Raw genomic sequence first — 24757 nt, forward strand, 5'->3', positions numbered from 1 at the left:
TGTTACATTTGTTACAACTGATAAACCTACATTGACACATTATAATTACCCAAAGTCCATAGTTGACATTAGGGTTCACTCTTGGTGGTGTATTTTCTATGGGTTTGAACAAATGATAAATATCCATCATTATAAAGTACCCTTCCCTCCTCCCCAATCCCTGGCAACCATTAACTTTTTATTATCTGCAGAATTTTGTCTTTCCCAGAATATTATATAGTTAGAATCATACACTGTGTAGCTGATTTCAGACTGCTTCTTTCACTTAGTAATATGCACTCAAGGTTCTCCCATGTCTTTTTGTGCCTTGAGAGCCCATTTAGTTTTAGTGTTAATTAATATTCTAGTTTCTGGATGTACCATAGTTTATTTATCCATTCACCTACTGAAAGACATTGTGGATGCTTCTAGGTTTGGGCACTTATGAATAAAGCTGCTATAATCACCTTTGTACAGGTTTTTGTGTGAGCATAAGTTTTCAGTTCCTCTGGGTAAATACCAAGGAGTGCAACTGCTGGATCATATGTGAAGACTTGTTTAGTTTTGTAAGAAATCACCAACTATCTTTCCTAATGACTGTACCATTTTTCATTCCCACCAGCAATCAATGAGAGTTTCTGTTGTTCCACCTCTTCCTCGCCATTTGGTATTGTCCGTGTTGTGGATATTAGCCATTCTAATAGGTATGTAGTGATAGCTCATTGTTGTTTTAATTTGCAGTTCTCTAATGACATATGTGATATGGAACACCTTTTCAGGTGCATATTTGCCATCTGCATGTCTTCTTCCATGAGGTATCTGATAAGATTTTTCTTATCCCACCTTTTAATCAGATTGTTTATTTTCTTCTTCTTGAGTTTTAAGGGTTCTTTGTATATTTTGGATACAGTTCTTTATCAAATGTGTCTTTTGCAAGTATTTCCTCCCAGTCTCTGGCTTGTCTTCTTATTCTCTTGACGTTATATTTCACAGAGCATAAGTGCTTAATTTTAAGGAAGTTCAGCTTATTCATTATTTCTTTCATGGATCATGCTTTTGGTGTTGTATCCAAAAAATCATCACCATACCCAAGGTCATCCAGGTTTTCTCCTATGTTATCTTTGGTTTTATCATTTCACATTTTACATTTAGGTTTTGACCCATTTTGAGTTAATTTTTGTGAAGGGTGTAAGATTTATCTAGATTCTTTTTTTTTTTTTTTTTTTTTTTTTTGCATGTGGATGTCCATTTGTTCCAATACCATTGGTTGAAGAGACTGCCTTTTCTCCATTGTATAGCCTTTGCTCCTGTGTCAAAAATCAGTTGACTCTGTTTATGTGGGTCTACATCTGGCCTCTCTATTCTGTTCCCCTGATCTGTTTTTTCACTAACAGCACACTGTCTTGACTACTCCAGTTTTTATACTAAGTTTTAAAGCCAGGTAGTGTCCATCCTCCAATTTGTTCTTTGATGTTGTATTGTCTATTCTGGGTTTTATGCATCTCCATAAAAACTTTGTAATTAGTTTGTCAGTGTCCACAAAATAACTTACTGGAACCTTGACTGGGATTGCACTGAATCTCTAAATCAAGTTTGGGGAGAACTGATAATGTTGTGGGTTTTTTAAAAAAAAATTTTGAAGTAAAATTCATTTACAGTGAAGCGCACATATCTGAAGTGTACAATTCAATGAGTTTTGATAAATGTAATAGAGAATATTTGTATCACCTTAGAAATTTCTGTTTCACCCACTTTCAGTAAATCCCAACCTCTATAATATTCTCATATACATTTTTTTTGTGGACATATTTTCAGTTCCTTTGAATAAGAACCTAGGAGTAGAATTACTGAGTGATAGGGTAGTTGTATATTTAACTTCATAAGACATTATAATATAGATGGTACCATTTTATATTCCAACTAACACAGTATGATAGTTTTAGGTATTCTACGGTCTCACCAAGATTTGGTATGAAATGATATATTGCTACGGTTTTAGTTTGCAAATCTCGACAGTGAATGATGTTTGAGCATTTATTCTTGTACATTTCTTTTGTGAAGTATATGTTGTAGTAGTGTTTTGTCCATTTTTAAATTCTTGTTTGAGTTTTACTTGTTGATTTGTAGTTATTTATGTATTCCCTATATAGCTCTTTTCTCAGATATACATATGCATTATATTTTCTTACAATCTGTGCCTTATTGTTTTATTTAATTAATGGGTCTTTTAGATAAACAGAAGTCTTAAAATTTTGATAGTCCAATTTTTAAATATCCCTTTTATGTTTAATGTTTTTGTCTCCTAATAAGAAATATTTGCCAACCCATGGTCTCAAAGATATTATATTCTCCTATGCTCTCTTCTAGAAACTTACTAGTTTTAGATTCTAGGTTCGGATCTAAAAACATCTCAATTAATACCTGTGTGTGGTGTGAGGTGGGAGCTATGGTTCATATGTTTCAAAAGGTTTATCCAATTGTTCCTATACTATCCATTAGCATAAAGGCATTACTCCCTTATTTTTTATTATCATTTTAATGTTTATAGGACCCATGGTATTATTCTCTATTTCATTCCTGATATTGGTAATTCGTGCTTCTCTTTTCTTCTTGATCAGCCTTGCTAGGAGTTTGTTAATTTTATTTAATCTTTTCAAAGAAACGTCTTTTGGCTTTTATTAATTTCTTCTATTGTTTTGTATTTTATCAATTTCTGCTCTTTAAAAAAATGGTTTTATATACGGAAATTATGTATATGGCCTAATTTCTTCTTTTAGAGCAATTTAAAGTGAAATCTTACATCATTGGTTTTATATCATTGGTTTTAAATGATATCAAAATATCATTTAATGTGCCCACTTCGGCAGAACATATACTAAAATATCGTTTAAAGTTTATTCCCTCTAAACACCGATTTAACTGCATTCTGCAAATTTTGATGTGTTATATGTTCACGATCACTTACTTTTAAATGGTTTCTGAGATGCCTGGGTGGCTCAGTTGGTTAAGCGTCTGCCTTTGGATCAGGTCATGATCTCGTGGTTAGCGGGTTTGAGCCCTGCATCAGGCTCTCTGCTGTCAGCATGGGGCCCACTTTGGATCCTCTGTCCCCTTGTCTCTCTGCCCCTCCCCCACTCATGTTCTCTGTCTCTCTCAAAAAATAAACATTAGGGGCGCCTGGGTGGCTCAGTCGGTTAAGTGTCCGACTTTGGCTCAGGTCATGATCTCGTGGTTCACGAGTTCGAGCCCCGCGTCGGGCTCTGTACTGACAGCTCGGAGCCTGGAGCCTGCTTCCGATTCTGTTTCTCCCTCTCTCTCTGACCCTCCCCCCATTCATGCTCTGTCTCTCTCTATCTCAAAACTAAATAAACGTTAAAAAAAATTAAAAAAAAATAAACATTAAAAAAATGTTTAAATGGTTTCCAATTTTCCTTTTTTATTTTTCCTTTGAACCACAGTTCCTTTTGCAGTCTTCAAGGTTCTTAGTGTTGTTAAGTTCTACTATAACTCTACTGTGTAAGGAAATAACTTTGTAAAATTTCAATCCTTTGAAATTTGAGACTTATTTTATGGCCCAACATACAGCCTATCCTGATGAATATTCTATGTGTGCTTGAAAAGAACATGTGTCCTGAAGTTTGGGGGTATAGCATTTTATAAAAGTCCATTAGGTCAGACTGGTTGATGATGTTCAAATCTGCTAGAGTCTTGATTTTTCATCTAGTTTTTCTATCAGTTACTGAAACCATGATGTTCAAGTCTCTAACTGTGATTGTGGATTTATTTCTTTCCTTGGTTCTGTCAGTTTTTGCTTCATGTATTTTGAAGCTGTTGTTAACTGCATAAACATTTATGATTATTGTGTTTCCTATTGAAATGAACATTTTATCATTATGGAATGCCTTTAAGTTCTAGTCATTCCCTTTGCTCAAAGCCCACATTTGTGTTGGGTTAATATAGCCACACCGTATTTCTTTTGCTTAGGGTTTGCATGAGTATCTCCTCACTTTTATTTTTAATCTATTAGTCTCCTTGTAGCTCTTATAGATTGCATATTCTTGAATCTTGCTTTTTATGCTATTTGCCATAATTTTAATTGGTGTTTAGTTTATTTACATTTAATATTGATATAGTTGAACTTAGGTTTACCATTTTTCTATTTGTTTTCTATTTGTTCCATCTTTTTTCCTTTGTTTTTCCTTCCTTATGCTATTTGGGTTAATCACATATTTAGAATATTCATTTTAATTTCTCTATGGATTTAGACTCTACCTTTTTGGATTTTTTAAGGTATTTTCTAGGTATTATACAATGCATTCTTAACTTACTGTGGCCTACCTAGTAGAGTGAATATTTTACTCCTGCATGTAAAATGTAAAAATCTAGCAACAGTAAAATTCTATTAATGCCCAGTCACATATATATGCATGTATTGTAAATAGTAAAATACAGTGTTATAAACTTTGCTTTAAACAGTGAGCTCTTTTTTTTAATTGGAAAGAAAATATTTTACACATATCCACTTTTGTGTAACAATTTCTGGTGCTATTTATTGCTTCTGTTGATCTGAGTTTGTACCTGCTATCATTTCCATTTAGCCTGAAAATTTTTCTTTGACATATCTTTAGGAAGTCAGACTTTACCTTCATTTCTGAAGGATATTTTTGCTGGATATAGAATTCTAAATGCACTGAATTTATCTTTCAGCACTTTAAAGATGTTCAATTGTTTCTGTTGAAAAGTCAGTGATAATCACTCTCCCTTTAGTGATGTCTTTTTCCTTTGACAACTTTTCAACTGGTTTTCAGAACCTTGGCTTAATTGTGCCTACATGTGGTTTGTTGTTGTGGGGTTTGTTTGTTTGTTTGTTTGTGTATTTGGGGTTTTTTTTGTACTTACATGGGTTTGCTGAGCTGCTTGGCTCTATAACGACGTTTTCTACCAAATTTGGGAGATTTTCATCTATTTACTAATTTATTTTTCTCTTTCATTTTCTCTCTCCTCTTCTTCTGAGAACCCAATTAAATGATTTTTAGATTGATGTTTTCCCCACAGGACCCTGAAGTTCTTTTGACATACTTGTAAAACATTTTTTTCTGTCTGTTCTTCAGATTGGATAGTCTCCACTGATGTCTTCAAATTTCCTGAATCTGGGGGCGCCTGGGTGGCGCAGTCGGTTAAGCGTCCGACTTCAGCCAGGTCACGATCTCGCGGTCCGTGAGTTCGAGCCCCGCGTCGGGCTCTGGGCTGATGGCTCAGAGCCTGGAGCCTGTTTCGGATTCTGTGTCTCCCTCTCTCTCTGCCCCTCCCCCGTTCATGCTCTGTCTCTCTCTGTCCTAAAAATAAATAAAAAACGTTGAAAAAAATTAAAAAAAAAAAAATTTCCTGAATCTTTTTACTACTCTTAAGCCTATCTGTTGAATTTGGTTTTAAATATTATACTTTTCAGTTCTATAATTTCCATATCTTTGCTCTAATTCCCTACATGTCTGCTCATTATGATTATCTTATCCTTCAAGTCCTTTTACAAATATATAATAGCTGCATTAAAGTCTTTCATACATCTGAGTCATCTTGTGTCATTTACTATTTGGTCACGTTTTCTGTTTCTTCATATGTCTAGTAATTGTTTAATGTATACTAGACATTGTAGAGGGTTCCTTATAGACTCTGGTTTTTGTTATTTTCCTCTGAATAGTAATGAATTTTGTTCTAGTTGGTAGTTACATTATTGGCTGATCACCCTGCACCCTGAACTTGTAGAGACTAGGTTTGATGCTTTGATGGAGTCCATTTCAGTTTTGTCATTAGTCCCAGGGCAAATCTCTTAAATATGATATCTAGTCTCTATGTCTAAGGCACGGCTTTTCTAAAGTTTAAGTAAAAATCTTGAGAAATCACCAAGCTCCTCAAACTTGGCAGGACTCCGATTCTAAAGTCTGTCTCTATGCAGTGGGCAGAAGCTGGAATCTCTGTTCTATTCTTTCAGTGTCCTGGCTGTAGTTTTCCACAGGGCAATTTGGAATCTCTGAACTGCACATGCATAGTTCAGAGGTCAGGCAAGGATTTGAAAGGATGATATAAGTAGTTTTGAGGCCTATTCCCTGCTGGTCCCTCTTTATGGGATTTTTACCCCTTAATTTCCAGTCACTATGATAGCTCCCAAACTTCATCCTCTGAACCCTCAGGCCAATAAGACTATGACTTTCTGTTTGAAGTGAAGTTGTCTTGTCCCAGGTAGACTCTAGAGCATCCTTGGGGAAACCCATAAACATATTGATCTTATCCAGAATGGTTCCTTATTTCAAGGATCAAATTTCCTCTGGTTTCTGCCTGCTTTGGTCTCTGTCCAATATGTTTAAATAGCTGTCCTTTAATATTTTGTCTAGAGCTTATAATTGCTTTCTATAGGAAGGATAATCTGATACTTGGTACTCCCTTATGGCCAGAACCACAACATATAACTAAAACTTTTGCATCTGATTTCACCTAAGAGCTGCCTTTCTTTACTTGCAGCAAAGATTGTAGCAGTTTGAAATTTGAGATGAGCCTTTCATTTTTCAATCAGTGGTTTCCACTTCTAGATCATCATTGCTTTACCAAAAGGTAGATGCTCCAAACAGAGAAACAAATGGTTGCCTTTCTTGAGACAATCTCAAGAGAAGTATCAAGTCTGCTTTTGCTTAATTTAGTATGTATAATAGGAAGCAGCTTAGGACCATCACCTTCTAAACTCTTCAGCTGAAAGATGCGAGTTTACTGTCCATGTGGCCTCTCCATTTTACAAATAATCCTTTGAAAACATCTCTGTGACTGACCATTCATGTAAGTAAGGGAAATCTTTGTTTTAATTTTATTGAGTATGTAGACAAATCAAGGGAAGGAGAGCCAGATAAAAGAATGTAGTAAGCTGGGAAATATTGGGTGTTTACTTTGTAGGATGTGGTTTCAAGATTCCTGGTTGGAATGGCCCATACCATAAGAGTTCCAGGTGGGTGCCATGCCACACAGGAAACAATTGTACCCTGCCCCTGGGAGTAAGCCAGAGAGCTAACAAATTCAGTGTGCATTGAAATGCTTCATCAACAGGCCTTCTGCAGGGCCTGCCCTCTCTGCTGGGTCACTGACCTTTATAAGTGCACAGTCATGGCCACCGCCTGACAGACATGAAAAGAAGACAGACAATGGACGAGAAGGAGACATGCACAGAGGGGGAAAATGCACTCATTCAAGGGATTTACTGGTCAGGGATGTCATGTCCTATGTCCAGCTCCAGAATGCAAGTGACGGTATTTAAACCATGCATACCAGGCCAAAGAAATATAAATGATTTTTATTAACATAAAAATATCTCTGAGAATCATGATCAGTTTTGTGGTAGCATAAAAAAAGGTAGAAAGTTGTTCATTGCTATAAAATTTTTTTACCAACTTCTAAAAGCTGTAGATCATTAAAATTGATTAGAGTGTCATACAGCCTGATTTCAAAGGCATTCCAGACTCCAAAGACAGCATCATACGGTAGCTTGCAAGTGGGGGAAAAAATGAATTTGGGTCCTGAGTTTGTCACAAAGTAGTATAACCTTTGGTCACTTACTGAAAACCCTCATTCTTTGTCTCTGTATTTAGTGCGTGTTCTTATAGTAAAATGATCCAATTTCCCTAATATTTTAGGACATCTGTTTGTTACTGTCCTGTTGCATTCTCAGATGACTTATACAACTTCTTGTTCAGAAAGTTTAAAAATCATATTAACACAGTGAGTTTCAAAACAAGCTTCTGGAACCCTAAATTTTTCCTCATTCAACAAGAGGCCCTACTGTTATTTTACATATTAGAATTCCATGTAGGCCTATATTTATCTTCATTTTATTTTTTATGTATTTTTTTAATGTTTATTTCTTTTGAGAAAGAGAGCGAGAGTGCTCAAGCCGGGGAGGAGTAGAGACAGAGGGAGAGAAAGAATCCCAAGCAGACTCCGTGCTGTCAGCGCAGAGCCTGATGTGGGGCTCGAACTCATGTACTGGTGAGATCATGTCCTGAGTTGAAATCGAGTCAGATGCTTAACCGAGTCACCCCGGTGCCCTTAAAATTTTCCTCATTCAGTAAGATGCCCTAGTATTATTTTACATATTAGAATTCCAGGTAGGCCTGTATTTATTTTTATTTTATTTTTTAAGGGAATCCACTACTAGGGGAAAAAAACATTTGAAAACCCATTCTCAGGGATGTTCTTTGTACTTCCAAAGGCCTATAATTCCTGTAGTGAAAAAGGAATGCAAACATTTGTACCTTTTATTGATTAATTTTCAGAGGCTTCTATCGGTGGTAATAAATTACACAGCTCTACTATTCTTGGCCAAAATACTATTCTGATAGAAAAATGCTGTACTATCAATGCGTATAGGGAGAGACACGTGTTCTGAGGAGCCTAGTCTGGAACAGGAGCCCTGTGTTAGATTGCTTTTACACCCGTTCCCACTACAGAGACAGTTCTCATAGAGTGGTGTTGTCAGCTGGTTCTCCACATTTCATGGTCTCTAAGTGCATGTAACCACCCTCATCTGGTTACCTTAGCCTAGGAGCATCTCAAAAATGGCATCTTGCCTGGGATTCCACCCCTAAGTGCCTAACAACCCATCTTGATTCTTGGAGAACTTCTCTCAATGATCAGTTATTCAGGGAAAGTGATCTAATTTTAACATTAACTGAACCCAAACATAATCATGTGCATATGTCTGCAGAAAGAACAGGCATATGATGCATTTTAAAGCCAAATACAAGCGATTCTATTATTGATCATCAAGGAGTAATCTTTCTTACTACCCCCTTCTACAAATACAAGGTAACTAAAGAGGTAAAGTGTGTGAACAATCTGCAAGCGGGTTCCTAAATCCAAAGCACATAGCTGATACTCACAGTAGCTTTGACTCAAGAACCTACTCCCATATGAGGTGGTAATTCTTTTTATTTCCAGTATGCAAAAATAAAGAAATTTGGTTCTGGAAAGGATGACATCAAAGCTCATTTTAAGTCTCTGCTAAAGAGACTGAGCTCTCTATTACTTGGCAATCAAGAAGAATGAAATCTTGCCATTTGCAACTGTGTGGATGGAACTAGAGGGTATTATGCTAAGCGAAATTAGTCAGAGAAAGACAAATATAATATGACTTCACTCATATGAGGACTTTAAGATATAAAACAGATGAACATAAGGAAAGGGAAGCAAAAATAATATAAAAACAGGGAGGGAGACAAAACATAAGAGACATTTAAGTATGAAGAGCAAACAAAGGGTTACTGGAGGAGTTATGGGAGGGGGGATGGGCTAAATGCGTAAGGGGAATTAAGGAATCTACTCCTGAAATCACTGTTGCACTATATGCTAACTAACTTGGATGTAAATTTAAATTTTTTTTTTAATAAAAAAGAAGAGACTGAGCTCTCTGTGACAGAACAGAAGTGTCTGATTAAGGATTATGGTGAAAGCCTTTTCATCTTCTGAAAGAAGAGAGTGATACTTCCTTGTTAGTCTCTTTGTGGATGGAATAGCCATTCCCAGGGCTTCATGAGAAATACTGGAAGAACAATCATTGTGTTTAATATATTTACTCCCCAAATACAAAGACCCTATAGAAGCATTTATTCTGTTGCATGAAGACTCTCGTAACATTCATGTAGCAAGAAATATCACAGTCATATACTGGACACTTGACACAATTAGGTTTTTTAGATACATTTTTAGTTTGTTCTTGATTTCTCTATTCCTTTTTTGATTTCTTTATTCCTGAAGTTTTTCTTGCTGGGACAGAGGGGGAGCCACATTTAAATGTAATGGAGAGCACTGTTAGAATTCTGAGGGAAGTGAGTGTGCTAACCCCACCCACGTCATGAAGAGAAGCTTCCTCTGTGAGGTGGGATTTAAGTCATATTAATTTGTCCCAGACCACACCAAAATTAAGCTGTTCACATCCAAAACATTCCATGAATTCAGTTGCGAGGAGGAATTTGTTCAGCCATGTTATGGATTCATATTTCTCTCCTCTCCCAAGAAGGTCTGGGTGTCCTTATAAGGGAGAACGCCTCTGTTTCCCACAGTGTGGAGAGCTAAATAAATACTCTCTCACAGTCAATGCAGAGGTAACTTTTTTTTTTAATGGATTAAAAAAAAAAAAAGCAGTTCTGAGAGCCCATCACTGTTTCAGCATCCCCATTCAGAGAGGGGGCTTTTGTCTCTCTCTCAGTGGGAGCTGCCATTTTAATGGGGCCTCCAGCGGGGCCTAGTTTGATGATGTGAAGTAGGCCTGGAAGAATTGAGGACTTTTTTTTAATTTAGATTTTGGTTAATTTAACTATACTAGCTTTCAAATGAACTGAAATTTTAAAAGTAAATACATGGTAAGTGTCCCTCAAAAGCTGCTGCCAGATAATTTCAACCATTTCTCCTTTCTGAAGCTCTCTCATGTGAAAACCAATCCCTTGAAGTTCTAACAGGCATTAGGGCACCCCCCCCCATCTATTTGCAAAAGTGAAAATCAAGAGTGTTCATTCTTAAAAATAGACCTACAGTAAACACACATACTTGGACACAAGCATGCACTAAGTGCTAGATGAAAGCATCTTCCGAAAATTGCTTTTAGCTGATTGGTGATGCCAAGCCAGAATTGGGATGACTTTGTGGTAATTCTGGGGTTTCCCTGTGGCCTGAGTCAAGAGCACAAAGGTACATGGAGTACTCCCCAGCTCCATAGCCTCAGGAGTGCCAAAGTTACTCCCGTGCCCCACGTGGGAGATTCCAACCTCCCACAACACACTTTCTAGATAAAAGTATTGTTCTCAGTAACAAGTAGAGTCTATAGAGCCAAATGGGCTGTGGGCCGCTTTCTGCAGGCCTTGGCATCAGACCTGCCCTCCCCTGGCTCACCCCAAGGCCTCAAGGCCACACACTGGCTGCTCCTGGCAGCTGTGCACCCAGATGGCAACCACTGGAATGTGTTTTATGTTCCTGAGTCTCTGCCAGGCTGGCCTCCGGGGAAGGCGCTTCCCTGGCCTTGCCGGTTCCAGTGCTAGGCTGTGGCAGCAGGCAGCACTGATGTGAAATCAGTTTACAGATGAGCCTTTCACCCTTAAAGGAACTGTCTGCCTACACAAATTCTGGGCAGGGGGTACACACTGAGCTCCTTTATAGGGCTATAGGACCACAGCTCTCTTTAGCCTAGATTTCTCTAGTAACTGACTTACTGCATGGGCCTGCTATACCATCCCAGTACCAGGAGCGTGTGTGTGTGTGTGTGTGTGTGTGCGTGTGTGTGTGCATGCACACACGCGTGCAGGTGCACGCACACCTGCACACACATACAGGTATGTGAGCTCATGTTCATATATAAAGGGGCTCACTGTTTGCAGAGATGAATGAATGGATGAATGAATGAATTGTTTAAAAATATAGTTGACACATAACGTTACATCAGCTTCAGGTGTACAACACTGTGATTCAACAACTCTAATCTCTAATTTTTTTAATGCTTATTTATTTTTGAGAGAGAGAGAGACAGAACATGAGCAAGGAAGGGGCAGAGAGAGAGGGAGACACAGAATCCAAAGCAGGCTCCAGGCTCTGAGCTGTCAGCACAGAACCCGACATGGGGCTCAAACTCACAAATGGTGAGATCATGACCTGAGCTGAAGTCAGACACTCAACCAACTGAACCACCCAGGAGCCCCTCAACAATCCTATATACTATGTTGTGCTCATCACAAATGTTGTCACCGTCCATCACCATGCAACACTACTACAGTGTCATCAACTATATTCCCTGTGCTGTACTTTTTATTCCTATGAATGAATGAATTCTTAAAAACAGGGTGGAAGAACTGATACATATCTGAAGAAGCAAGTATCTGGGAAAGTGCAGCAGGCCCATATGTGTTTTTATAACATATCTATCCATCATTCCATTATTGAGGAATTTACATAAGATATCTTATGGTCAAGCAACCAGCAAACAAGAAAGCACTCCTTGATTAAGTTGGAAGGGGGAGAGAAAAAAAGAAAGAAAAATTATCCCTGTGATATCATTTGAAATTCAGCTTTGCATTTTTCTCAGTAATTGTGTTCCCAGTAGCTGGGGGATGAGACTGGGACTGGAAAAACCCATCAGTCTTAGTTCTGCGCCTCTCAGAAGTGACTGTGAAGTCCTGCAGGCAGTCTGTAATTTGTGTTTGTTTCACACATGAAGTTCTAATTCTTTATACGTAATAAAATTTGGTATCATGTCATTCACTGGCAAGTTGGTCCAAAGCTTCTCCTGCCTGCTGGTGTAGCCCTTTGGAATATAAAAGTTTGAGACCTTCCACCACCAAGAGCTTGGATGATGATAAAAAAATCATTTTACCACTTTTTGCCTTTTCTATGCTAGAAAGAGAAAATGACAATGGCAGATCCACAACGCTAGGAAACATCTGAGCCTGAGATAAAAAGTCAGGCACTGCAGACCCAGTTTTACACATACTTCATTTTTGGAGAAGGCATGTAACAGTGGCCCTCCACTTAAAACATAGAATCTTGACAGCAGATATGCTCTAACTTCAAAAACAAAAAATTAAATTATAAATGTATTACCTTCTTGTAAAACAAGAATACAATCCAGAAATGTTTAGAATAAAAAGTGTACATTACCCTCATTCCTTCTCCCCAGAAATGATCACTTACAAGGCTACAAGTATCCTTACAGTAATTCCATACATGCATATAATATATATGTATCTATAATGTGTACGTGTGTTACATACGCATGTAAAAGGAAATAGATATTTAATATATATACATAGAGGGGATCTATTCTCTTTCAAAGGATCTTGTTAAATATATTGTTCTTCTTTTCACTCAAAAATGTATATCAGGGACAAGTTTTCATGCCAATATATACATTTTTATGTGGGTCTATAATATTCCAGAATATCAATGAATTGTGATTTATTTAGTCCTTCTTAAACTTATGGTTATATCAGTTATCCCAGTTTTTTTCAGTAATACAAAAATGCTATGGTAACTGTTCTTGCATATATATCATCAATTTTAAGCATGCCATATTTGGATGCAGCTGCACTGTGCAAATTTGTCGATTGAGCAGGCAGGAGTGAAATATGGGTGTTGCATAAAGTATAAATCTGCAAGCTGCAAAGCAGTGAGTTGCTACTGGCTTATAGAAACAGTAGACTCATTAAAAGTTGCATTTCGGGGGACACCTGGGTAACTCAATCAGTTAAGCATTCGACTTCAGCCCAGGCCATGATCCGTGCTTCATAGTTCGAGCCTTGCGTCAGGCTCCGTGCTGATAGCCTGGAGCCCAGAGCCTGCTTCAGATTCTGTATCTCTCTCTCTCTCTCTCTCTCTCTCTCTCTCTCTCTCTCGGCCCCTCCCCTGCTTGCACTCTGTCTCTCTGTGTCCCCAAAATAAATAAATATTAACAGTTGCATTTAGGTATAAATGTATTATTTTTCATAGTCAAGAGACTGTTCTCACAATGTCTTCATAAGAGAATATATCTGTAGGCATGCAGAGCTGTCTCCAACTTTACAACTAAAGGAGGTGTGGAATTGGCTCTACCCTATAACTTTGAGATAATGAGAAGGACAGGAATAGGCATAGGATTCCCTGCAGCTGAAAAGATCAGTGTTTGCTACAATACAACCTATAGCTGTATTTGTCTCCATTAGTCAATGCCTGAATTTGAAAATTACAATTTATTTTTCCTGCAGTTTGATATCCTCTCTAGTCTACCTTCTTTTATTGTATATCCTTTTTGAAAACCCCTCACGCCTTAATTAACTGGATCTAGAGTCATCCTTTATTCATTCAATTATTGATATACATCAGGATACACTAGAGCTCAACAATCTCTAGTACAGCAGGAAAAAGTAATCACCATTCACCATCTGGGCCAATGAGCCCTTTTTATTAATTCATTTTTTAATATTTTTAAGTCATTTACAAATAATTCATAGAAATAAAGGGATAGTAAAAAACAGATTGTATTTAAAATTTTAATAAGAATTTAAACATAGCAAATTCAAATTTATATTCCATACTTTCCTATTTTTAAAAGTATACATGCTCCAGATAGGCAGTATCTTTAAAATCCAACTAACTGTCCATCACCTGTCATGCAGGAGTCTGGATCATTTCTATACTATAAATACTGATTTTGGATTTTAAACACCTCTTCAGTAGGCTTTAGCTTCTCATCATTTCTGGTTTGTGTAGTGTTTGGCATTATCAAAATGTAATACAGGCCTGGAACGTACATCTAAGATGAAATCGGGCCATCACATTAGTTTCTGCACTGGAAAGAAATGGAAATTAACTGGTTATTGTTTGCACATTCTTGAAACCAAGTGTCATGTATTTCCAGGAACCATCCACAATCTTACAGTGCTTAGCAGTGTTAGTTTGGGTATGGGTATGAATACAAAGTTTTAAGTTTCAGTGAGCCTCCTGCTATAAGAAGTATGTGAACTTTAATGCCCACTCTTTTCCCAGTGAAGAGTTCTGATACCAACTTTAGCAGCATTTCCAGTATAAATGTTTATAGGGCCGTCAGGAGCCTACAACATGCAGGTAACCGGGTCCTGAGCATGGTCTCTCTCATTCATATGGGAATTTCTCATGGTAATCAGAGTATCTTGCTCCTTGCTGCTACACCAAAAGCTTGTTATTCTCTTTATTTGTTGGTCTTTGCCCACCCTTCTCCTTTTTTTTTTTTTTTTTCCTTGCAACCCAAGATTCAGATCATTAAGGGATTTGCTGGTTTTGTCATACAAAGGTGATTCAAACTCCCTTCACAACCAGACCAATTGCTTCCATGGAATAACTTCATCCACATCATTTGCAGACTGTAAATCATCAGAGAATGAACTATAAGCCATTTTCAGATAAAAGTCAAAATCTAAACTGCCAAGATTTTTTTTATTTTATTTTTTTTTAATTTTATTTTTTTAATTTTTTTTTTAACGTTTATTTATTTTTGAGACAGGGAGAGACAGAGCATGAACAGGGGAGGGTCAGAGAGAGGGAGACACAGAATATGAAGCAGGCTCCAGGCTCTGAGCTGTCAGCACAGAGCCCGATGCGGGGCTAGAACTCACGGACCGCGAGATCATGACTGACCTGAGCCGAAGTTGGCCGCCTAACCGACTGAGCCACCCAGGCGCCCCTAAACTGCCAAGATTATTAGCCATAGAGTCTTTGTACTGCCACCTGGCCTAGTGAACAAAACTCTAGGCTGGAGGTACAGATGCTGCTTCTTCCGTCTACTAGGCAGATGACTTTGACCCACTCTCTCAACCTCTCTAAGCATCAGTTTCCTATCAGTAAAACAAGCATAAAATCTACCTCACTGGGTGATGTCAATGATTAAATGAGATTAAAAGAGAAAAAGCTCTATAAACGTGCCTACCACAGTGCATGGTCCACTGTAGGAGGAGTTATTAGTGTTAACGAAATCTAAATCCTTTGAAAAAATATATCAAAAATAAAAAAACTACATATTGCACAAAATTATTAGCCCTTCCAAACCTCCAAGATTTTAACTTACAGTAAAAGATTATTTGCTTATAAAAATCCCATCTTAAGTGAAATAGTGAAATATGCTTTTATACAAAGTAACTGGTAAAAGTTTGTTCATAAGTAATTTTGTGAATATTTATATAATTTCATTAGGTTTTTGTAGATCCTAATTTAATAATAGAGGGAAAAGGAAGTACATGCATTTGATTACTGAAGGAGAAGAGAATTTTTCCAATTAAGTTCTTAAGAGCCAATTTTCATTTTCCAGAATATACATTTTTATGGAATGACTCTAGTCCTGAGTCAGATCATAAAGGCATGGTTTACTGAATTTTAGACCCAACTACCTTGGGGAGCTGGTGTGCAATCTTGAATTCCAATCAAGGGAGCATTTGAAATTAGGGCTGCTTATGTGTGATTATTCTCATCCTGTTGGAATGATCTTTTACTTAGAATTTAAGTTGTTCATTTAATCTTTCCCTTTTAATCCATTTTTCACTATCTTTATTCCTAATCCCCCTAAAACTCTGTTCTCTATTTCCCATACTACACAGTCACCAGTATTTGAAATCCCATTATCATTTTTTGGTTTGTTAGATTCAAAGTTCCACAAGTACAGAGATTTTATCAGCTTCTAATACTACTATACATATAGTGAGTACTTAACACACTACCTGACATAAAGTAGGTGTCCAAAATGAGTTCGTTGAATGAATGAAACACTTTTTTAAGTTTGTTACCATGATTTAATAATGCAAATACCTTCAGTAGTAACATAGCCTGCAAATCCATCACTAGAACCTTAACAGACTCAAAGTACTTAGATGTCCACTGTGTGCCACAACTATGCTAGTACCTTAGGCACAAAACACTTAGCAGCTATGATAAGAAATTGCTTTTCTGAGATCAGGTTTTATCTGGGGGGAAGGGAAAGGATGTATCTAGGACACAGGGCATCTTGGAAGGGAGAATTCTATAAGGGAAAACCAATAATAATAATGGCTTTCATTTACTGCGTTCTAACTGTAGAGCAGACATTATCTCATTCAACCTTTATGCCAACACTATGAGATTATTTCCATTTGACAGATAAAAAAAATTGAGGCTTATAGGTGTTAAGGAACTTCCCCAAGGTCATGCAGCAAGGCTAAGCTTTGAAACCGTTTTCTTACCCCAGAGCCTTGTTTCTGGTCACAGTGCTTCTGGCCTTTTCTTCCACAGGCAGGTTCTTGGGACAGGGTGAGGTGGGGGTAGAAGCAAAGGGAAACGTGAGCTGGTGGTGCCACCAGACCAGCCTCATCTATATCATAATGTTGTTTAGAGTAGGCTTTGTTCAGGAGGAAAGGTAACTAATACTCATAGAGTTTCATTATCCAATTTTACTCTTTCTTACTAAAAGTCCCTTGGGACAACACAGGATCCTAGACAACATTCCCACTCTTAGAGGCTTATAGCTGACCCCTGGAATGTGTGCAGGAAATACCAGAGATCCCAAGATATAGATCTACTTTAGCAAGTATGCATCAGCCATAATGTGAGAATCTTAGGTTCTCTACGTCTGAAGTTAACTCAACTGCTTACCTCAGCTGTTTCCCAGTCTTCTGAGAAAGCAGTGGCAAATGCTAGAAAGCTACATATATGACGGAAGTGAGTACAAGGTGTCTCATGCTGTCTACACAGATTATGGGACTTCAAATCAGGCCAGTAAATGCCTGCATATGATAGTAAACCCCAGAGGCAGAGACGTCTGACTTTCCACACAGTGGGATATAGATGTATTAGCCATGTCTAATGAACCAGTAGAGCTGGTCTCAGGAATTCGTTTGTGAGAGGGTTTGTGTCTGAAGAACCAGAGAGAGTGGGCTTTTAGAGGGAGAATGCAAAGAATAATGTGATGTGTGTCATTGATTCTAGCTCCTGACATCAGCCCCCATAGACTCATGTTTGAGACCTGAGGAGGCAAAACCTGATGGAAGAATTTTCCTGAGAAGCTCTGTGAGGCTGGAGGCAGGTCCCATAATGCCTGGGACCTGGTGACCAAGTAGGACAGCCAGGTAGGAAGAACTATTCTCTCCATATTGGGGTTAGCCACAGCAGCATTCTCTTTCAGAGAGCTCTGGGTGCTGCATCCTGCCCTGGGCATGTTAAGGATTGGCAGCTTGAAAAGCTCTGAAGGACCTCTATCCCAGACAAAGGCATCAGTGCCCACAGGTGGGCAGTGGCCATGGAATGGTGGCACTATCCAATGCCTTCAAAGGTGGCTGAAACCAACAGAGAAGCTATAGAAATATCACATGAAGATATTGGATGTGAATTCCCTTTAGATACCCCCCCACAACCTTCTGTGAATAAATTCCAATGTTTGCTGAAGATTCTGTGTTTGAAGGTAGTTAAAAGAACTAGATGCCTTAAATGATTACTTAAAATGTGATCCACAAAGGCTTGTATTATCCTGAGAATGGAATTTTATGCTACTAAAAATAAGTTTTGAAAATCCCAGACCCACTCATGGAAAAATGGCCTGGACCCTTTTACTTCCTTGCTCTTCTTATCAGCTCCTGCCCCCTTCTGTCATCCCAGCCTTTCTTCTTGTCCTGTGCTATCCACATGCTGCTCTTCCCTGATGATGAATACGCTGGGCTTCTCCTAATTTGACCTTTCTCTCTTGAACACTGTTGACTTGTTGACTATAGATTACCCCTCCCCAGTGTTGGCCCCTGCCAAGAGCAGCCCCATTCCTCTGCCTAGCTTTGCCTGCCTCTCACAAGTGGAGTCAAACATAGAGAAAAACTCTTTCCACACTAAGGTTTAGTGAAAACAGACAGCAAGTACTTGAGACCCTCCACATAAATGCAAAAAAACAGACATCTGTAGTTTACATGATACATGTTTCTAGGTTAAAGGACAGTATATTATAAACATAAATGACACTTTCTGAGAAGCATATTGTATATATTATAATTCCTAGCATTGTAAAACAAGAATGTTAAAGTCCCCTAAAGAGAGAAGAGACCATCTGTGGTTTTATGGCATGAAGCAGATGGAACAGTATCTGAGAAGGGCTTAAGTTTCTCTTCCTGATATTGTCATCAATTCAGTCATAACTTGAATAGTCTGAGAAGGATGTTTTCAAATTTTAAGGTGACATAGCATTTAGGAAGCACCATGTAAATGATGGAGTACATCAGAATTCACCCCAGTGATTGAGTATCAACTGTGTTCCTGGCATACACCTCATACCACGTGTTATCAAATGTAACCCTGTTACATACCCAGGCAATGCAGTTATGAGAACCAAACTTTTTCCCTCCTAGTTTTTCCCTGATCGCATTATTTCCATTATTGTCTGGCACAAGATTATTTCAAAACTTTTGCACAGCATTCCAAGGTCTTCCAGTGGAAAGAATCAAATAAAGGAAGCAAATAATTTCACCCTTCCATCTAAAAGGGCTTTGTCTCTATGATATAAACTATGGCTGTCTTAAAGCACAACAGCTACCAACTCTATTATGGGCCCTCTGAATGAGAGCCTCGAGAGGCCTTGGAATCTGCATTTTAACATACTCCACAGGTATTTTTTTGTGAAATTTGAGAACAAATACCCCCAGCATATCCTAGTTTGCTACAAAAATATGAGAAAATGCTCCACAAACACTATGTTCTTCATATACTCTTAGAGGTTGAAATGAATAGAATCAGGATACCTATTTTGTTTGTGAGGGGGTTTTGGGGTTTTTTTTTTTTTGGTTTTTTGTTGTTATTTCTGTTGTTTTTAAGGAGTGAAAGATATGCAAATAGTTGAACAAGAAAGCATGTATGATAAAGATCTACAGAAACGAATTATATATGTCCTGCAAAGGGGAATTAATACAGTAGGACTTACACATTTTTACAACCTGGATTAAGCCTATTCTATGGTGTCATACAATTAGGATTTGTGAAAGAAGAATTACTTCACTCCCAGTGAATCAAAGCAAAACAGCTTTCAAAATATCATATGTCTTTTCCCACAGACATAATGCACAAAAAACTATTTAGGCAAATTCACCCAGTGGACACTGTTTATTACAACATACTTTCAGTAAAGCCTCTTTGGACTAGATCAGCTCATGGCAGCTTGACGTGGAATGCCCAAACATTGGAACAGCTGCTCTATAAGTAAAATATCTTGTTACATTTTCATTAACTAACCTACTATTCAGAATATGTTGTCAGTGTGTCTCACAAACATATGAAGTCTCATAAGACTATTCAAAATCTACTAAAACCCAAGAACAAGAATGTATATTTCTCCAAAGAAGACCAAAGCAGGAGGCATCACAATCCCAGACTTTAGCCTCTACTACAAAGCTGTCATCATCAAGACAGCATGGTATTGGCACAAAAACAGACACATACACCAACGGAATAGAATAGAAACCCCAGAACTAGACCCACAAACGTATGGCCAACTAATCTTTGACAAAGCAGGAAAGAACATCCAATGGAAAAAAGACAGTCTCTTTAACAAATGGTGCTGGGAGAACTGGACAGCAACATGCAGAAGGTTGAAACTAGACCACTTTCTCACACCATCCACAAAAATAAACTCAAAATGGATAAAGGACCTGAATGTGAGACAGGAAACCATCAAAACCCTAGAGGAGAAAGCAGGAAAAGACCTCTCTGACCTCAGCCGTAGCAATTTCTTACTTGACACATCCCCAAAGGCAAGGGAATTAAAAGCAAAAATGAACTACTGGGACCTCACAAAGATAAAAAGCTTCTGCACAGCAAAGGAAACAACCAACAAAACTAAAAGGCAACCAACAGAATGGGAAAAGATATTTGCAAATGACATATTGGACAAAGGGCTAGTATCCAAAATCTATAAAGAGCTCACCAAACTCCACACCCAAGAAACAAATAACCCAGTGAAGAAATGGGCAGAAAACATGAATAGACACTTCTCTAAAGAAGACATCGGGTTGGCCAACAGGCTCATGAAAAGATGCTCCATGTCGCTCCTCATCAGGGAAATACAAATCAAAACAACACTCAGATATCACCTCACGCCAGTCAGAGTGGCCAAAATGAACAAATCAGGAGACAATAGATGCTGGAGAGGATGTGGAGAAACGGGAACCCTCTTGCACTGTTGGTGGGAATGCAAATTGGTGCAGCCACTCTGGAAAACAGTGTGGAGGTTCCTCAGAAAATTAAAAATAGACCTACCCTATGACCCAGCAGTAACACTGCTAGGAATTTACCCAAAGGATACAGGAGTACTGATGCAAAGGGGCACTTGTACCCCAATGTTCATAGCAGCACTCTCAACAATAGCCAAATTATGGAAAGAGCCTAAATGTCCATCAACTGATGAATGGATAAAGAAATTGTGGTTTATATACACAATGGAGTACTACGTGGCAATGAGAAAGAATGAAATATGGCCCTTTGTAGCAATGTGGATGGAACTGGAGAGTGTTATGCTAAGTGAAATAAGCCGTACAGAGAAAGACAGATACCATATGGTTTCACTCTTATGTGGATCCTGAGAAACTTAACAGGAACCCATGGGGGAGGGGAAGGAAAAAAAAAAAAAAGAGGTTAGAGTGGTAGAGAGCCAAAGCATAAGAGACTCTTAAAAACTGAGAACAAACTGAGGGTTGATGGGGAGTGGGAGGGAGGGGAGGGTGGGTGATGGGTATTGAGGAGGGCACCTTTTGGGATGAGCACTGGGTGTTGTATGGAAACCAATTTGACAATAAATTTCATATGTTGGAAAAAAAAGTCATAGAGGGGGAAAAAAATGTATACTTCTCCGAAGATGTTCACATTGAGTCACAAAGCCCATCCCAATATCCTTTGCTCAGGTTTACAGAATTAATTAGCTCACTTATTTATTTATTCATTCATTCATTCATTCATTCATTCATTCATTCATTTCACCTAGGACTACAGCTAGTCTCAAAAGCTCTTGAAGCTCCCTGTAATGGTCGAGCCAGTGCTTTGGTCCTAGGGGGCCTACCAGGCCTGAATAACATCTGATTTCTCCTGCACCAAATGATCTCACCATATAATTCCAAATCCAGAAGATTTAGGTTGCTCTTGTAGAAAGCTCCTGGAAAGACTATGACTACCCAGGTGACCCAGTTTACCCCTGAGCTTTCCTGAGAAAAAGACTCTAAATGTACTAACCATTAGCCAAACCAGATCTAGTCCCTTCTTTTCTGCCTTTTGAAGTAATTGTAACCTAATGCAGAAATCCTTAACAAGGGCTTCATGGATGGGCTTCACTGATTGCATAAAATGCTTAAGATTGTGTGTGAAGATTTTCTATGTAAATGTGCGTATTAATTTCCCTAAGGAGATTGTCTACAGAGTCCTACATTTTTTCAGAAAGGTCTGTGACATTAACGGTTATGACATTCACATCTTAAAGGTTGGTAATAGCCCTGAGTTAGAACCTATTCCTTATGTTTATTGACTTACTTTATAGCAGGAGCCTTCACTTCTTTGTGTCCTGTGTACTACCCATGTACTGAGAAAAGAGTAAGCAGCTTGCCTTCTGTATCAGTCAGGAATTGGCTTTGCCTGCTAGTAACACAGATCCTGTCACAGTGGCTTAAACAAATTAGGGATTTATTCTTTCTTGTAAAAGAAATCTGGGAAGGGAAACCCACAGTCTTTATGCAGCCACTGAGACGCCATTAGTGACATGGGCTACCTCTACCTTCCTGCTCTGATATCGTCAGGACCTAGCTTTGTACTTTACAATGACAAGAGAGCTGCCATCTGTCTGTTTTTCTTTTTAGGAACTTTCCTAGATGTTCCACCAGATAAATTTACTTTATATCGTATTGGCCAGAACTTAGCAACAAAGGAGAAATGAGAAATAAAAGCTTCATTGGCAATTGGTGTGCTTCTCCCACACCTCCCAAAATCAGGTTTTTGTTACTAAGGAGGAAGGGGAAAACATGTTCAGTAGGCAACTAGCAACCTCCTTTATCTTTCCTGAGAACAGATGTTAATGAAGTGCTTATTTTCTGCTTAGGTTTCCTCAGGAAGAAGTTCTTTGTAGCACCTATTCATTCAAGGAGGCAGAAGCATGTCTAGAAAATACACTGTTCTACATGTTTGTGAATCTCTCGCATTCCTTCTGTCTTTCCGCCTCTTGGTGTCTCTCACAAGCATGTGCATGCTCACACCCACATATACACACACACGTACATTCACAGTACCGACTAGGCTTCTGAAGCTGATTAAAGAACCACTGGCAGAACCCAGCATCCGTATTCACCTGTCGCAAGCACACCTCCCTCACACCTCATTCTACCTGCTGCCACACACCACTGAGTGAAGAAGGGGTGACTCCCCTCTTCCTGTTACTCTGTTTCCCTGTCTTGGAGACAAATGAGCAAAGAACCTGTCTCTGCCATTGGAGTATTCCTTTGCTTTTCTCCCCACACCATGGCTGCACCTCAGCCTTTCCTTGAATCTATCTGAGCTTCATGATGAGTTGAGTTCACTTTATTCAAACCCAGTTCAGCCTCTTTTTAGGACAGGATTGGAATCCCGAACTCTGGATCTCTCTCCATATTCTGCCTCACTTACTGTGATTTACATGGTGGACCAGATGGGCTGCTTTCCTGTCTTTTGTGAGAAAACACCCAGAACCCCATTTATCTTTTTTCCCCTTAAAGGACTCTGATTTATTACCCAGAATGAGTTCTCAAGATGACATCAGCCAGTCCATGGGAGCAGGGTGAGCATATCCTCCAGTGGTCGGATGGAATAGGGGTGTTCTAAGGACAAATATTTCTGTGTCCTTGAGCAAATCACTTCTGTTCACTGTCAGTAAAATGGCAGTGATCATATCTGCTCCAAAGGTGGAGAAATGGAACTTTCTCACCTGAAAGGTAGTATTTTCCACCAGTGGTTTCATCTTTGTAGCTCCTTTAGTGTGAAGAGAGCATCCTATTTGAGTGCGGGCCCCAGTGCTGTGGAATTTGCACTGTAGAACTTCACTTCCAGTCCTTGGAAGTAAGAGGGGCTTTGGGTCCTTCTGGGGAAACAGGGGAGAGGTCAACCCCTAATCCACCGGGCAAATGACAGAGAGTGTTCTGACCTCCGTGGATGGTCTATTGTGTCTTCTCAGCCAGGAAGCTAATGGCTGCAGGATGAGCTCTGAGCTACCTGAGAGGTGCAGTCAGGGGAGGAAATGGTACCCCCAGGAATGATGTGGTCATCCTTAGGACAAATTGGGAATGTCTTTCATCCAGTATGGTTTCTCTATTTGGTTTTCTGCCTTGAGAACAGCATGTGTAAGGGTCACAAATGCTGTGTGGAAGGGGCTCTTTAAAAACAATTAAACTGGAAGTCTGTAGATGCTTCTGGCTGAGCAGTGTCTCTTCTCTGCCTGCCAGAGAATGCAAGCCCTGTCTGATTTCCTGTGAAGCTAGTCAGGGCAGAACATCTTTTCTCCGGACCCTCTTCCCCGCAGCAGCCACAGCAGTAAATCTTCAGAGAGGCCTCATTAGGCAAGTTCCTTTTTCAACTCCCTCCACCCTCCAAACCTCTCAAAACCACCACTGCCATTCTAGCATGTTATTATTTTTCCTCCTAAGTTTGCATTTTCCTCAATCCTGGCACCTAGGCCTCCCCACACTGCTCTCGCTTTCCTTAACGGACTCTTCTCTGGCTGGAATCTTTCCAAAGGGTGTGTTTGGGCAATCAAAAACTTCCCTTTTTGTTTTATCGCATCACTGAACATACCAGATAAGGCTCAGCTAAGGGAGGGAGAGAGAGAGAGAGGGAAGAATCTGGTTGGTTTGGGCTGGGGGGTTTGGGGAGGGGCAGGTGAAGGGAGCACAGGAAGAAAGCAGAGGAAATCTTCACATCAGCTCTTAGGACCACGTAGGGACAGCAGACAGACATGTGAGTATGGCCTCTCCCCAACCCCAGTTGCCTCTCAGCAACCTGCACACCCACATTCAAACCTGCAGCACATGACCACAACTTGAAAAGAGCATATAGAACAAACCAGACACAAGATACAGTGAGACACAGACACCAGGGCATTAAATAGTTAATTTTTAGCAAACCCAAAATTGCATTTCCATCATGTGCAAGCAGTCAGCTGCTATTGTAGGTCACCGAGATACAACGCATTATTTCTACAGTTTGTGGAAAACATTAGGCAGCTGTAATAAAGTCAATGGTATTTCCT

At 39.0% G+C, this 24757-nt stretch overlaps 1 long non-coding RNA gene across 2 annotated transcripts in view; it reads left to right on the forward strand.

The window, feature by feature from the left end:
• The window catches only part of LOC112866768 (uncharacterized), a 163337-nt gene that overhangs the window by 3227 nt on the left and 135353 nt on the right, over positions 1–24757 (forward strand). For both annotated transcript variants that reach the window (XR_015247289.1, XR_015247295.1), the window contains exon 2: positions 17461–17600. This is a non-coding gene — a long non-coding RNA (uncharacterized LOC112866768). The remainder of the gene's footprint in view (positions 1–17460; positions 17601–24757) is intronic.

Source organism: Puma concolor, chromosome A2, assembly GCF_028749965.1.
Source record: "Puma concolor isolate L17-30 chromosome A2, mPumCon1.1.hap2, whole genome shotgun sequence".
Taxonomy (NCBI): domain Eukaryota; kingdom Metazoa; phylum Chordata; class Mammalia; order Carnivora; family Felidae; genus Puma; species Puma concolor.